The sequence below is a fragment of the Physeter macrocephalus genome, chromosome 7 (assembly GCF_002837175.3).
Source record: "Physeter macrocephalus isolate SW-GA chromosome 7, ASM283717v5, whole genome shotgun sequence".
In the NCBI taxonomy this organism is placed as follows: domain Eukaryota; kingdom Metazoa; phylum Chordata; class Mammalia; order Artiodactyla; family Physeteridae; genus Physeter; species Physeter macrocephalus.
In genome coordinates, this window is record NC_041220.1 from 156,169,508 (window position 1) to 156,186,531 (window position 17,024).

Below are 17,024 nucleotides of genomic sequence, written 5' to 3' on the forward strand. Positions count from 1 at the left end.
AGTAACTCAGCCATCCTGGAATTCTCGACATGCCCGGTGCTTTGGGATCCTCGGAGCTCCTATCAGAGTGAACCGAAGAGCTAACTAGTCTAAAATTTTATAGAAAAGAGAGGGGGGAGAGAGGGAGGGAAATGACATCATCAACATACAGCAACATTCTGAGTCTCATTGTCGAGTACTAGCAAACCATCCTAAGTAGCAGATCCAGATCTTGCTAAATTTTTCATAAAATAGGAATTATTTTAGGCCGTAGGAACAAAGGGACTATAGGATTGGTAGATCATTTCTTGTCTTACTTCAGAATCTATCTCTGTACATAATCTATTTTTATCATTAAATCACTGGAGGAACATAGAATAATGGAGGCAACCATCCAGATGTTTCCAAGCATCCAGGTGTTTGACAGTGTGGAAGTCTATGTAGACACAAAGTGTCTGGGCTTTCCATGGACTCATTGTTTATCCCTTTGATTTATTTGCTTATTTATATGTATGTATTTGGAGGGGTGGGATGGGTGGGACATGAGCAGATTTCATTCATTCAGCACACACTTAGGAAGCATCTATTATGGGTAAGACACTGAAAGACACACAAAGGAAACACAGAGGGACTTGGGCCATAAGAGATTTGCAGTCCCATCCCAGACACCAGAAATCTAGTGACAAGCATTGTTCAAAGTTGTATTGACATCCATACGCCTAACTCATCTTCTGGAAAAGCTGGTCAAAACCATTCAACGGGTTGCCGAATTCCACAAGAGAACTAGAGTGAGGTTGAATTGACTGGTCATTCGGCAGATGTGGTTAACTCGATTTCCAGTTTACCAACAGCCAAACCAAAGGCTTCTAGTAGGAGTAGTAAGCCAGCTTTCTGTCAATGTCTTCCGTGTCTCTTGGAGGGAAAAACAACCCGTCCAACTGCCATCTGGAAGGCAAAATTGCAAGCAGCCAGTCAGATGCAGTTTTCACCTCTGAACCAAGTGTTCAGTTTCACCCACACATTTCCTCCAGCATGAGTTTCTCATTCAGTGATCCCCAGCTGTATTTTTAACCATTCAACTCATCTCACTTTCTTTTTAATCAGTGACAAAACAGGATAAAACACCTTTATTATTATTATCTGAAGCTCAGCATTACACCTAGGATTTATCTCGTTAAAAACTAGGAAGCCATTGCATTTATCAGAAGCAGAGACGCGGTGGATGTGACTAGGGGTTCATATTGCCAATGGGTATTGCAAATTATACTAAGAAAATGTGAGAGTGAATATCTTATGTTATGAGCTTCTCAACTTTGATGACTACTATTTTATGAGTGCCTTCTTTTCCTTCTAGACATTTGTGGCATTTTTCTTAATGACCAAATAGATATAGATATAGGTATGTAATTAGTACCACCTGCAGCATTATTGTTAAGAGGAATAATCCACGCGGTACTGATGCAATTTTAGTCTTATATTTCTGGACTCTTGGAACCATTTAAGCAGCTGGCCCGTGGGTGGACTCCTTAGAACGCATTTTAAAACCTTACAGAGAGGTACATTTTACCCAAGGCTGCACCATTTGGCTGTCAGAGTCCCTGGAATGTTCAGGAAAGGATGCTAAGTCAACACTCCACATGACTTAATTGGGTGTTTCCATGAAAGGTATAATAAACCGTGCTTCTCTATACTGTCTGAAGATGGGTCACGTGGCAGGGTCTCTGTTGACAAAGGCCGCCGGGAAGTGACTCTCTCCTCCCCAGAGACACCATTTTCAAGCTGCTCTTTTCTGCTCAGTAAAGATTAAAAAGGAAGTGAAACCTTTTGTACTCTTCTGCACTGCTGTTTTTTGGTGGGTTTTTTTTTTTTTCAGACAGAGCAGGAACGCCTGCTCATACATTCTTCCAAGGACTTGCTAAGAAAGGCTTAAAAATAGCAGGCAAAAAGTGTCTGTGTTTGCTGTCTGTTCTTTGGCTATGGAAGAAAAACAAAAAAAAAATGACATTGAATCTGGTGTTTGAAATGGCAGTGCTGTTGTGGCTATGATGACTGGCTTGACAAGCCCACAATATTCTAGAAGCATGAGCCTGTCCCAGGAGCCAGCTCAGCTGTTTCTCAAGAATGAGACGTACTGGGGCCCTGCAGCAGTGTTTCCTCTTGCCGACCTTTCAGCCGCTGGGCAGAAACACATGCAAATAAAAATCAAGAACCCCAGAGAGCAAACAAATCATTTCCAGACAGGCTGATAATGAACTTCAAGCCTTCAGCTCCAATATCACTGATTTAAATCCATTTGTTCTAGCTCTTTAATAGAATATGAGGTTAAATACACAAACCTACATTTTTAGAATTCTCTCTTGTATTCATACCAGCGTGTGATTTTTTTTTTTTTTTAAAGACAACATAAAATAGAGTGACTTTTTAAAAATCTAGCTTTTACGTCTTAATAAAGCTGGGGAAAAAAAAACTAGCATAGCACGAGAAAATAGAAAATGCTTTCAGATTTCCTTTCCCTGATTTTGAAGGTTTTCTTTTTCTTTTTTCCTTTATTAATAAACCTTAAAGATTTAAAAATGTAAGCCAGGTTTACATTTTCTGAGGGAGAAGGTGCATTTTATTCACCTTTGTGTCCCAGACAACCAGAGATGGTGGGGTTCGTGTTTGTTGAACTCAGGAATCTTCTCCCTCCCATAACAGGGATAAGTCGCTTTTATAACTGTGAGCGTGCAGGAATCTGAGACCCAGAGGAGAGAATCTCTGCTTATTTTTCTAATCTATCGAATCTATCCTTCGAATTCTTCTATTTTGGATAACGTTAGATTTGAATCACGAGTTCCTGGGTCTGTAGTACTGTTTGTACTCCTGAGATTACATTGAGGAGAGGTTTACAAGACCGTGCATCTCTAGAGCCTTCCTTTTCCTTTTTTCCATGTGTCTGGAGATTTAGTGAGAAAATCTGCCTGCAGCTACCTCAGTGGTTTGGCAGCCCTGACTTCCTGTTAATCGTTTGCATTTCTATGGCCTTCAAGCTAAACGTTTCAAAGAACCGTAAAATGTAAAATGTAACGTTTCATTTCATTAAACTGTACTTCTCTGTCTCTGAAATGAATATGACAATGTTTGGGTCATTTCAGAACCCGAAAATTAAGGCCCCAAAGTTGCAAAGATTTTTCTCTCTTGTCATTGTGCGTATATATGCAGTATACGAATAAATCATTTAGCACTGTAAAAAAGTTTCAGACTTTTTCCCTTTGGGTTGGAAACAAAAGCCCTTTTCAGAGACTTTGATGATTCTTCCTCCAAACCTTAGCCTTATTCACACACTCTGCTAACCAAACCGTCCTTATAAAACCAATAGAACCCTCTACCTTTGGGATGGGGGAGACCACAAAGAAATTAGCTGAAGAATTCAAATTCTCTTTTTCCAGGACTTTCATCATCATTCTCCTCTATGACAATCCCTTGATCTCTCTCCTTGTCCATATATATTTTTCATTTATAGTGATAGATTTCATTTCTAGTTTCCATTTATATTGCTCTATCAGCAGTTCTGTACTTTTGAAAAAAAGCGACCCCTTTTTGGTATCCTCCAATTCTTGTGGCCTGCCGTAAGATACTATGATTATTTTTGCAATTTTGAAATTTATTTAAAAAGAATCTTCTAGCTAGGGCATTGCATTCTTTTGAGTGGGAAAATACATATTTGACCTTGACTCTCTCAGTCCCTGTTATAACTGTGAGCCTGCAGGAATCTGAGACCCCTAGTAGAGGATCTCTGCTTGTTTTCACTCAGCCATTCGGATGCTTCCCCGCCTTGTTTTCTAATTGCTTCTCAGCATCTCATTTCAGGGGATGGGATTAAGCCGTCTTTTCCTCTCACAGGCAGAGACCAGCTGTTCATGCATTGCTTGGTCCATCCTCTTGATCCTCTTCTGCCTGGGAAGAGTCACTGCACTGACCTTTCAAACAAATCTCTGGTCGCTGCAACTAATTTTATGTTTTAGTACAAAGTAAAGGACCTCTGACCTCCATCTAGTGAGAATCTGACCAAATGTTTGTGAATTAACAGTTTCCATCTTTGCAGACTTTGACCTTTGAAGCTTGTTTTGCTTTCTTTTCTTACTGTTGCAGAGTCTTTCAGTTTTCTTATGAGCATAAAGGTTGCAGAGAGCTATTCCCTCCTGAAAGGACCATCGGGGCTACTTGGCTGGATGGATAAAGGGTCCAAGCCTGACCCGTGGGCTGCTGGAATAGTCATGTGAAAAAAAAAAAAAAAAAAAGGCCCCATTAACCACTTTTTCCACCTGTTCTTTAGTCTTGCTTGAAAATCATTTGTTTCTAATGTGTTTTCATCATAGTTTTGACAATCATCTTGTCGACAAGTTATCCTAAAAATTGTTGAAAAGACCCCATTCATTCTCAGCACAGAAGCTCTCCTTTGGATTCCTTTGTGACTGTTGTTTGGCTCTTAACATGTGGCTGGTATGAACTTGTTTTGAAAATCCCGACCCACTAGAGTCACCGATGCCTTCCTCATGGGCTGGTTTCTAGGGACTTCTTCATCTAATTGACAATGACCCCAGAAGCTTACCTCTACCAAAAAAATGTCCCAGTTAACTCAGCTCCCAAAGCTCATCAGTACTTCACTTCTCTAGGTTGCTTGATGTTGAACGTAAGTCACCTGAACTGTGGTTGCATAGAATTGGTTGGGAGTCACACAGATCTCTCTGTATAAGGACTACTAAGAACTCTTCACTAGGTCTAGATCCTGGCTTATGTTGCCTTCTCTAAAAAATAGGTAGAGATGCTCTTTCATAGTAAACAATGTGTGGGGACTTGCCATTGGCTCCAAGTTTGTTTTTTTTTAATTGCATGGTTCTCTGATCTTGTTGGGGAATAGGAGACCAAATAGATCGAGATTAGGGCACCCAACTGCAGCCAAGATGTATGGGTCTGCTCTTGGCTTCTAATTCGCCATGTGACTTTGGGCGGGTCCCTCTCTCTGGCTTTGAGTTTCTCATTGGTAGAACCATGGAATGGATCAGGGTCTTTCCACCTCTAAAGGTCTATGATGCATAGGAGAGCCACAGCGTCATGGGTTCCAGCACAGCACCCCACAGCCTCCTCGCTCACCCTTCCTGGCACACACGCACATCTCCCTGTAGGACTCCCTGGCTTTTAAAGAAGGGCAAGTGGAAAAGGAGACCTGAAACCCCCATAGTTTCAGTTCTGACTTAGTGAGTTTTGAATTTAAATGCTTTCGCGTATGAAACAGTGAGTGGGCAGAAGAATCCTACAAAAAAGAGAGCCCTGAGGTTGGATGAGCAATGCACAACTCCCTTCTATGGTGGTTCTCTTTTGGAACAAAACACATCATTGCTCAAAGCCAGAAGAGAAAAAATAAGAATAAGCGGAGGCATTGTTGAACAAAGAGAAATAGAACATGGTGGCATGTGTATCCACGTAGGCTCTTGGCAAGCCTACCTACTTCTATTTTTTTTTTTTTTTTTGCTGTGTCATATTCCCTTTCTTTTTGTACCTTTTTTAAGAATTGAATTGTAGATGATTTATAGTGTTGTGTTAGTTTCAAGTGTACAGCAGAGTGATTCAGTTATACATATGTACATATATATGTTCTCTTTCAGATTCTTTTCCCTTATAGATTATTATAAAATATTGAGTATAGCTCCCTGTGCTCTACAGTAGGTCCTTGTTGGTTACCTATTTTATATATAGTAGTGTGTATCTGTTCATCCCAAACTCCTAATTTACCCCTTCCCACCTTTCCCCTTTGGTGACTATAAGTTTGTTCTCTATGTCTGTGGGTCTATTTCTGTTTTGTATATAAGTTCGTTTGTATCATTTTATTTTAGATTCCACATATAAGCAATATCATATGATATTTGTCTCTGTCTGGCTTACTTCACTTAGTATGATCATCTCTAGGTCCATCCATGTTGCTGCAAATGGCATTATTTCATTCTTTTTTTTATGGCTGGGTAATATTCCATTGTATGTATGTGCCACACCTTCTTTATCCATTCGCCTGTCGGTGGACATTTACAACCTACCTACTTCTAATGCTGCCACATCTGCCTGTATCAGGATGAGTTCTGGGTCTCAAGATTTGAAAACATAAAACAAAACAAACAAATTAAAAACAGTGCTAAAAGGGAAAATTGTCGGGACCGATGTTACATGCAGTAGCGTCTTCCAGGTAGCTCTGTGGGATGAGTAACACTGGGTCGGGCAGTGTGACAATGCTGGGACCAAGAATGGTGGACGATGGTGCATCACCGTTGCTTCCTACAGCCTCGGACCAAGGCAGAGATCCCTGTCATTAAGGGGTCTGAGTACACGGCCTGCAAATAGTATGTCTGGCAACTTTTAAATTCATTTGAGTCCAGACCGACAAATGTGTTCTAGGCAAGTGATTGTCTGCGTGATTTTCCACAGGACTTTGCCACACCCGCCCGTAAATGAAATACACAAACCAGTCAGGGGGTGAGGGAGGTCTGTAATGTGCTTGGGAGTGTGAAGAGAAGATGGAGAGGAATGCTCAGGGTTTAAACAGGAAGAACTAATGAGGAAAAACATATGACACTGCTACAGGGGAGTTTGTCCTCTTTTAGCCGTTCCTGATTTTCCATAGTTGTCACCATTCATCTCAAGCTAGTCCTCTGATATTTTTGCATCTTAGAAAAGACAACATCTTGTAGGCCTGGTGTGTTGGTAACTGGCTTTTTGAAAGATGTTACTGGTCTGCCCGTGAGTGCCTTTCCAAGCTTTCATTGGATTTTTCGTGGGAAGGGAAAATTAGTTTTCCTATTGAAATACTGGACCCCAAGGGGAAGACCTCTTTCTCAGTGAGTGATAAATAAGGAGAGCAGATATGATGCATTCAACAAATTTTTTTTTAAATTGAAGTGTGATTTACAATGTTGTGTTAGTTTCAGGTGTACAGCAAAGTGATTCAGTTTTAAATACATATCTATATAGATATATAGGTATACACATATGTATATTCTTTTTCAGATTCTTTTCTCTTATAGGTTATTACAAAATATTGAGTATTGTTTCCTGTACTATATAGTAGGTCTTTGTTGGTTATCTATTTTATATATAGCAGTATGTATATGTTAATCCCAAACTCCTGATTTACCCCTTCCCCCCTTCCCCTTTGGTAACCATAATTTTGTTTTCTACATCTGTGGGTTTCTTTCTGTTTTGTATATGAGTTCATTTGCATCATTTTTTTAGATTCCACATATAAGCGATATCATATGATACTTGTCTTTGTCTGACTTACTTCACTGAGTATGATCATCTCTAGGTCCATCCATGTTGCTGCGAATGGCGTTATTTCATTCTTTTTTATGGCTGAGTAATATTCCATTGTGTATATGTACCACATATTTATCCATTCATCTGTCAATGGACATTTAGGTTGCTTCCATGTCTTGGCTATTGTAAATAGTGCTGCAGTGAACATAGGGGTGCCTGTATCCTTTTGAATTATGGTTTTCTCCTGATATATGGCCAGGAGTGGGATTGCTGGATCATACGGTAACTCTATTGTTAGTTTTTTAAGGAACCTCCATACTGTTTTCTGTAGTGGCTGCACCAATTTACATTCCCACCAACAGTGTAGGAGGGTTCCCTTTTCTCTACACCCTCTCCAGCATTTATTATTTGTAGACTTTTTGATGATGGCCATTCTGACTGGTGTGTTCAACGAAGTCTTAAAACATCGTCAGTTTTGCAAAGGTACCTAAAGAAAACATGACGTACAGATTTGTGAGTAAGGGTTCAAGGGAAGTCAGACTTCATGCAGAAAGTAACATAATGTGATGGTGTGCAGAGATGAATGAAGAGATGTAGCTAGAGAATCATGAAATAAGAACTGAAAGTAATGTTGGTTTTTCTCTTGGGCTTACAAAGTTTGGGGAACCATTTAATAACAAATATTCATGATTCCTCTTGGTGCGTTAGAGATGGGAAAGGTTCATTCCTACAGCTTGCTGTATGCTTGGGGCTTTTCCAACTTTTGGAGTTAAACAGCGATTAAAATACAAAGTTCCTGCCCCAAGGGAGCTTACATTCTAGCAAGGAGACCCTGACCAAAAAAAAAAAAAAAAAGGAATATATAACATGCTAGGCATGTTGATAAATGCTTTGGAGAAAAGTAAAATAATGTAAAGGAGATGGAGAGAGCATGGGAGCGTGGGGATCCGTGCTATTTTAGGCACATTATCATTGTAAGAGTCATTCAGTCACCATTCTTCTTCTGCACAGATGAAGAAACAGGGGCACTGAGAGATGGCCCAAGGGCCCCCAGCTGGCTAATGCCCCCTGGGAATAAGACCCAGCTCTCGTGACCCAAGACCAATGCTCTTGCCTTTTGCCTCCATCCTCGGCTTGCCCCCAGTTGGAAATGAGCTGCTGCCATCCGATTTTGAAGTCTATCATTTCTTCCCTTTGCGATCAATTTGTATTGATTTTCTTACGAGTACAAAGTAAATTGTTCAACACTATTCCTGTACCGACTTGTGCCAGCAGTAATGGTACCTAAGATGTAGAAAGGGTTAATTTACCAGTTGGTGACTTCGGAGTGGTCTAGAGTTGACCTCACCAACTGTGTGGTCCTTCAGCACTCAGTACACTGCCTACTTTAATGTGCACAAGAGTCAGCTGGGAATCTTGTGAAAATGCAGGTTCCGGTTCAAGATGTCTAGCTGGGGACCGAGATTCTGCATTTCCAACAAGCAGTCCGGTGACGCTGATATTGCTGGTCCATGGACCACACTTTGAGTAGCGAGGGCCCAGGCACCTCTGCTCCACTTTGCCCAGCACAACTGCAAGAGAAACCTCAGCGTCAAAGCTGGCATTTCCTTCCTTCCCTTCCCTATTGCCCTACTCCCCTCCTTTGGAAGAATCCAGCTTAAAAAAAGAAAACGTTATGAAACACCAGTGCGAAGCCTGAATTACAGTGTTAGGCGCGTAATTATCTGGGCGAAAAACAGATGTCTCAGACTCGGGGTTAGCTCAGCCCGCTGCCGGGGCCACATGGTAAAGTCGCTTGATGGAAGAGCCAACTAAGCCCACACGGTTTATGCCAAGAGAAAAAGGGGTGCATGTGTCTGAAACTCGGGGAGGGGAGAAGTGAGCAAGGGTTACCGTTGCATAAATAATATCGGAAGCGTCTCCCCACCAGATTGCAAGCTCAGACTCCTGCGTGCTAATCTCGGCTGCAAGGGTGACTCAGTCTGCGTCTGCAAATGAAAGCTTGCATCCTTGGCTGGGAAATAAAAATAGGAAAAAGCCTGCCCCATGCTGGAGCTTTTCCTCTGTGAGGGGCTGCCGCCATCCACTGTTAAGATCGTTTGCTTGAGCCATCCTGAAGGAAGGGGCAAGCGTGAACCGGGACTTGGTTTGGGAAAGGTGGCAGAAACAGTCTGTAGAGAGCAGGATTCTTTATTTTTTAAAATTTTTAAAGTTTTAAAAACATCTTTATTGGAGTATAATTGCTTTACAATGGTGTGTTAGTTTCTGCTTTATAACAAAGTGAATCAGTTATACGTATACATATGTTCCCATATCTCTCCCCCCTTGCGTCTCCCTCCCACCCCTCTAGGTGGTCACAAAGCACCTAGCTGATCTCCCTGTGCTATGCGGCTGCTTCCCACTAGCTATCTATCTCACATTCGGTAGTGTGTATATGTCCATGCCACTCTCTATCTCACATTCGGTAGTGTGTATATGTCCATGCCACTCTCTCACTTCGTCCCAGCTTACCCTTCCCCCTCCCCATGTCCTCAAGTCCATTCTCTACGTCTGCGTCTTTATTCCTGTCCTGCTTCTAGGTTCATTGGAACCTTTTTTTTTTTTTTTTTTTTTTTAGATTCCATATATGTGTGTTAGCACATGGTATTTGTTTTTCTCTTTCTGACTTACTTCACTCTGTATGACAGACTCTAGGTCCATCCAGCTCACTACAAATAACTCGATTTCCTTTCTTTTTTATGGCTGAGTAGTATTCCATTGTATGTATGTGCCGCATCTTCTGTACCCATTCATCTGTCGATGGACACTTAGGTTGCTTCCGCGTCCTGGCTATCGTCAGTAGTGCGAGAGCAGGATTCTTGCGAAACCCGCCTTCTGTGGCTCTTTACATTTGCACCTACTTGCTACCTGCCGTCGCAAGTCTTTTGTCCACCACCTGAGCTGGCCCTGCACGTATGAACGCATGTCCTGGGGCCCCAGAGGGCAGCTCAGGAGGGAAAGGCCAGCCCCCGTCCCCCACTGTGACCTGGCTGAGCTAGGGAGAACTAAGCCCCCGATTGCGAGCTCAGCCGCTTCTCAGAGGAAAATGGTCACAGTGATGATAAGAAAAAATTGAATTCACATCTCTAAGTGGGCAAAGGCTAAACAGTTCCCATTATTCTTGGGGAGGCAAAAGCAGTTCTGGCGCGCCTAGGGTTTCACAGCTCCGTGGATCTTCATCTCAGTCTGAGACTTTGGGCCATTTGGTCCGTGTTCAGTAAGATGTGGCGGGGGACGTGAGGATGGGGTGGCGAGTGGGTGACAGATAGCTGACTTTGGATTTCTCGGCATTTGCCAGAATCTTGGAGGCTGCCTTACTCCTTCTATAGTCAAGACTGGTTTCACTGGAGATGGTGCTCCTTCCCCAGGGGGCAGTTGGACTCTCCCCGACACTCTCAGTAAGGACAAATGCAATGCTTTGAGTCCCCAAGCAGTGGCCCAGAAGGTTGGACTTCACTCTGGGAATTTTCACTGGTCTGTTTTGTTTGAAGTTGAGCTAAAGGGGTGGCAAGTAGAGGTGCACTTCTCTTATCAGTTACTAGAGTGTTTTCTACCAGCTGGATAAGCCACCCAGGGAAACAAAAGCTAGTTTCCTGGTCAATATCAGGTCCAGCCTGTGACAGCCTCCCAGCCTTGGGGAAGGGAATAGTGAAGGCAAACACCCTTTTCTCTGTCACCAAATCTCAGTCCATTGCACTGTGTCAAGGATGAGGCTGTGGCAACCCAGCTATCGCAGGCCTGGGTTTTCTGCGTGAGACTGTGATCTCGGCTTGGCAAATGCCAACTGTTTCCAGAGGGAGATTCTGGGAAATCAAAGGAAAAAAACCCTTTTAGTTCCAATGGCCCTTCTCACCATCACTTTGAAAGGCTAAATCTTTTGTACTTTGAATCGTCCACGCTTCCAGATGTGGCATATTGAGTGGACACCCACTGACAGGGCCATTCTATACCTCTCCCCAGTGAGCCAGGCCCCAGGAGCTGGGTGAAGCAGGGAGGGGCTGGGAAAAGTTCAGTCCATTTTTCTTATTGTGCCACTGACCTTACAATGTTGCCATGTCCTTAAAGCCAATTAGCACACTTGTTTTTGTTTGAGTAAACTTTTTGCTCTGGGATTAAATTTGCAGAAAAGTTGCAAAGATAGTACAGAGAGTTCCCATATACCCCTCACCCAGCTTCCCCTAATGTTAACATTTCACGTTTCCAACTATTTGTCAAAACAAACTGACATCGGGGCAATGCTCTTAACTAAACACCAGACTTTATTTGGGTTTCATCAGCTTTCCCATTAATGTGCTTTTTCTGTCCCAGGAGTCAATCCAGGGTATAAGGTTGCATTTGGTAGCTTTTTTCTAGCAAAGCTCCACTTGCACAAACCTAGCTGATCTTTTCACCAGCCTCCCTGAGCACCCGTTCTGTGCAGGACCCTGGCTGGACTCTGAGAGGCAGAGATGAAATGTCCTCAAGCAGTCGCCGTCTGGCTGTTGAGGCTGATGTTCAAATACCACCGTGGGATGCTCGCAACCAGCATGCTTTGCAGACAGAGCCTCTGGGTTGCAGAGCAGAGGTATCGGTGAGGATAAATGTACTATGAGCCCGGGAACATCAGAAGCCACGCCTAGCTAGCGAGTGGGCTGGGAGGGAGGTCTGGGAAGGTGATAAACAGGGCTCTGCCCAATTTGACTTCAATAGGAAAGAGAAAATACTGCGGGGTGCTGAGCTAATCATTGCCCGGTTCTAAGCATCTATATTGCCAATGTCCTGGTCTCCAAAAACAATGAAAGGAAGTACACTAATACTGTGTGTGTGTGTGTGTGTGTGTGTGTGTGTGTGTGTGATTTCAAGCAGGGCCCATTAGGAAGAAACTCCACCAATCTTTCTTTTCTTTAGCTACATGGTAGCTGGTTGAACTATTTGATTTTATAGCAAAGAACTCACAAAAAAAGTGCCTTTATCCCCAGGCTGAAAGCACAAGAAAACACCCCAAAACCTGTACCATGTCAGCGCCCAGATAGAAAATCATTCATTTTCAGTGTTGGTTATTCGTTTTGTTGGTGGTGAGCATCTCCCCTCTTCTCTCACACTAGCAGTGCTGACTCTTATCCAGGCAGAGGCTTGACTCGTGGGGTGAGCACCCACTTCCTCCATTGAAACCAAATGACTGCAGGGAAACGGGGCCGGCTGACTGACACACAGCCTCAGTTTGGTCCCCAGAAATGATCACGGGCTGTCTCCGGGAGAGAGACCCGACACAGTGTTGAAAGCAGTGCGCTCTCTCCAACAGCAGGGTGTCCGTTGATGTCAGGAGAAATTGCAGTGTTGAAAACCTCCGGGATTTCAGGTGGGGTTTAACCAAAGCGTTCCCAAGTTCTCCTTTCCATAGTCAAAGCTTAACTTCTGTTCTCTCATGAGAATTTGCTTTCTTGATGTGGAGAGGCCAAGATGTAGCATCAACGCTCTGGTAGTCGGGTCTTCCCCAGAAATTCTCAATGCGCACAGGCCACGAGCAATTCCAGACTTTAGTAGTGGAGGTGGGAATGGGGCAGGGCTGATGCCGAGGACCAGGCATCAGTCCTGCCGAGGCAGGACTGGCAGGGCTGACAGCACTCCAGCTATTTAGCACCAGGACTCACTAGGCAGGTGGGCTTAACTTAAAGAGGAGAGAGAGGCGAGGCTCCTGGAGTGGAGGTGGGGGGGGGTGGGGTAGGGCAGGCCTCCCTGGGTGAGGCCCTGGAGGTTGAGAAGGTGGGGTAAAGTGTGTCTTTCACGGCTGATTGGAAGCCAGTATGACTTCAATAGCTGAGTGAACCTGAATCTTTCTGAACCTCGGATTTTTTTCAACCATACATGAGAATATTCTCATCTGCACTGGCTATTTTACAGGGCTCTAGTAAGCATTCAGAAAGCAGATGAATGTACAGTCAGTATATCACCTGATATAATGAGTAATCGAGTGGCTATTCTTTTCACTACTTCATGTATCTGAAAAGAACACTTTCCCTGCTTTTGAATTCCTAGAAACATGGGGGTCTTGGTTCAGTGAAAAGAGAACTAACGTTATGCTACCGAGAAAAAAACGTATAAAACAATATATATTGCCTGCTGTGGTAGAGAAAATGATGGCTCTGCAAAGGTGTCCATGTTCGAAACCCTGGAAACTGTGAACATGTTACGTGACGAGGCAAAGGGGAATTTAGGCTGCAGGTGGAATTAAGATTGCTAAGCAGATGAACTTAAAAATGACCTGATGATCCTGGAGTACTTGGGGGTGCCCAGTGAAATCACAAGGGTCCTCAAAAGTGAAAAAGGGAAGATGTGACTGTGGAAGAGAGAACCAGAGAGGTGGCAGCATGAAAAGGACTTGGCCTGGCAGGGTCAGCTTTGAAGACGGAGGAAGGGGGTCGTGAGCCAAGGAACGCAGGCAGCTTTAGAAGGTGGAAGAGGCAAGGAAGTGGATTCTCACGGAGAGCCTCCAGAATGTAACATAACATGGCCAACACCTTGATCTTAGCCCAGTGAGATCCACGCCAGACTTCTGATCTATAGAACTGTGTGATTAAGAATTTGTGTTATTTTAAGCCACTAAGTTTGTGGTCATTTGTTACAGCAGCGATAGAAATCGAATGCACCTATATAGAAATTCTGGAACGATGGCACATTCGTGGATATAGGAATGAAATGTTTATTAGCTGAGCGCTTTTTCAGGAACCTCTTTCCTTCTTCTCGTGTATAATCACCGACACATTAGTATTTTTCCCCCGTTTGCCTGGCATGAATTGTGGTTGCTGAGCTTGAACAGCTATTTACAGAGCTCTTCTTACACTTTCTATTATGCTTGCAAAGATTTATGTACAAAATACCGTTGCCTACTTCAGCTTCCCTGGTTTGATTTTGAACAGGGAGTGCCAGGGGTAAATTAAAAGGGAAATTCCAACTCAAGGGCAAGGTGATGTTGATAAAGTCCTACTCAAAATATTTACAGAAGAAAGATGCGTACGGTCAAGTGGGCTTTTTCTCTATGATGTCAAGCTTTCCGTGGGAACAAAGCAGATAATATTGCTTGTCCCTTTGCTTACTTATAACCTAAGAGGAGGGGTAAATGACAGAAGACTGATTCATACTGTTTGACCCCTAAAGGAGCTCAGAAAGGGAGAGGAAAATCTAAACTCCTAAGTCAACATCTGTAAAAGGCTTTGGAACTGAGGATAAGGAAGTTCGGAGGCCTGCTAAAAGGGAAGGAAGGGCTTTATTTACTGGCCATGGACTGTACTTCCTGTTGTGACGCCTAACGCCGTTTCATAACAGCTGGGAGGCTGCAGTACCTTGTGGGACAGTGCGGAAGCGGCACTCTTGGTTCCTCCACATTACACAAGTGAATGACCTCTACAGTGCAGTGACACAGATGTAGGGAAAAGAACGGGACACTTGCGCTGGCTCTTGCAGACACGATCAAGCTTTTTCTTTAATTGCAGAAATACCTTTTATATATAATATGATCGAATATGCAGCGTCTCCTTTGTTCTTATGAATACTCTTTGCTTGTCTGGGGAGTAAAAGGGCTGAAAGGGATAAGCACCCACCGGGGCGGCCCTGTGGCATGTTACGAGTTGTCACTACACAGCCAGGAGCTACAAAAGCCAGTGTGGTCCGTGAAAGAAGGAATTAAATTTATGTCTTTCTTATCATATAACTCTGTCACAAACGCCATGAAAATTGTTTTTGCAGATTTGCCTGGCAGGTCAGCCAAGGAATTGGGAAACAACATTTCAAGCCTGACGGGAGACATTTTCACCTGCCTGTATTGTAACCTTCTGAGGATGAGGGCTACTGTGGTTAGGTCTGCACATGTAAAATGCAGTGACAAACCACAGAGACTTCCTGGATATCTCATTGGATGAATACTCCAAAATGTAGATTTTTTTTTCAGCAAAAGGATCTTTCAGGTTAGAGGATAGAGGTGGGGCTCTATCATCACACAGTGCGGTGTCAAATTCGGGTTGGACCACTTACTAGCTGTGTGACCTTGACTAAATTAATTCACATGTCTGTGCCTCAGTTTTCTCATCTTGAATGAGAGGAGTAGTACAATGTATGCCATGTGGTCATTGTGAAAGTTAAGGAAGGCAATATATGAGGCCAGTAGAACGGTGCCTGGTGCTATAAATTGCTTAACCCATGGTAACTATTTTGCTTAGACAATATGGATATATATTCACGATGGCAGAATAAAAGGTACAAAAACAGTAAGTTACTACAGGGAAGGAAAGCACTGGAAGCCGTGGAAACGGTGCACATCACCATGACACACAGTACCATTTGTGTCCGTGTTCAGGGCTCTGCACAGTCTCCGCCCAGCATCTTTTCCAGTCTGCTTCCCCATGATCATCCTTCAGGAAGCTTCTGCACCAGCCACCCTGGTCTCCAGGACTGGCCCATCTCCTTCCCTGAACTCGGACATGTTTCCCCCCTCATATCCATACCTCTGTCCATCAGTTCTACTGAGAGTTCCTCTCTTTCCCTTTGAACTCTCCCTCCTTTGAGCTGACACAACTAAAAGTCAAAAAGCTTTTCCCAACAAAATTATTTGAAGGGACTTCAGATGTCTTGCTCACGTTGTACATTTAAAAATCTGGACCACAGAGCTTCAGCGCACATCCCAGGCTGAGGTGTCAGCTCAGCCGTTTCACGAGGAGCTCTGGTCTGAAGGGCTGGGGGCAAGGCCTCTGCCCGGGGCCTGCTATGAGCAAGTGAAACAGACTAAGCACAAAGGGAAAAAACGTGGATGGGCTACGCCTGAAGTGAGATTGCCAGATTTATGTCCTTTCTAGATGAAATGTGGATCCTCTCGCAACAGGAGCGCTGTGGCTGACAGGGTCTTGGTGCTCCAGCCGGGTGTCAGGCCTGAGCCTCTGATGTGGGAGGGCCAAGTTCAGGACGTTGGTCCACCAGAGATCTCCCGGCTCCACGTAATATCAAACGGCGAAAGCGCTCCCAGAGATCTGCATCTCAGCACCAAGACCCAGCTCCACTCAACGACCAGCAAGCTCCAGTGCTGGACACCCCATGCCAAACAACTAGCAAGACAAAAACACAACCCCACCCATGAGCAGAGAGGCTGCCTAAAATCATACTAAGGTCACTGACACCCAAAATACACCACCGGACACGGTCATGCCCACCAGAAAGACAAGATCCAGCCTCATCCACCAGCACACAGGCACCAGTCCCCTCCACCAGGAAGCCCACACAACCCACTGAACCAACCTCACCCACTGAGGGCAGATACCAAAAACAACAGGAACTACGAACCTGCCGCCTGTGAAAAGGAGACCCCCAAACACAGTAAGTTAAACAAAATGAGAGAACAGAGAAATACGCAGCAGATGAAGGAGCAAGGTAAAAACCCACCACACCAAGCAAATGAAGAGGAAATAGGCAGTCCACCTGAAAAACAATTCAGAGTAATGAGAGTAAAGATGATCCAAAATCTTAGAATGGAGAAAATACAAGAAATGCTTAACAAGGACCTAGAAGAGCTAAAGAGCAAACAAACAATGATGAATAGCACAATAAGTGAAATTAAAAATTCTCTAGAAGGAATCAATAGCAGAATAACTGAGGCAGAAGACCGGATAAATGACCTGGAAGATAAAATAGTGGAAATAACTACTGCAGAGCAGAATAAAGAAAAAAGAATGAAAAGAAGACAGTCTTTTTAAAGAACA

General features: G+C 43.7%; 1 long non-coding RNA gene across 1 annotated transcript in view; it reads left to right on the plus strand.

Moving 5' to 3' along the window:
• LOC112062071 (uncharacterized) overlaps positions 1–17,024 on the plus strand; it is a 70,358-nt gene that overhangs the window by 14,029 nt on the left and 39,305 nt on the right. The gene's annotated exons all lie outside the window — the stretch shown is intronic.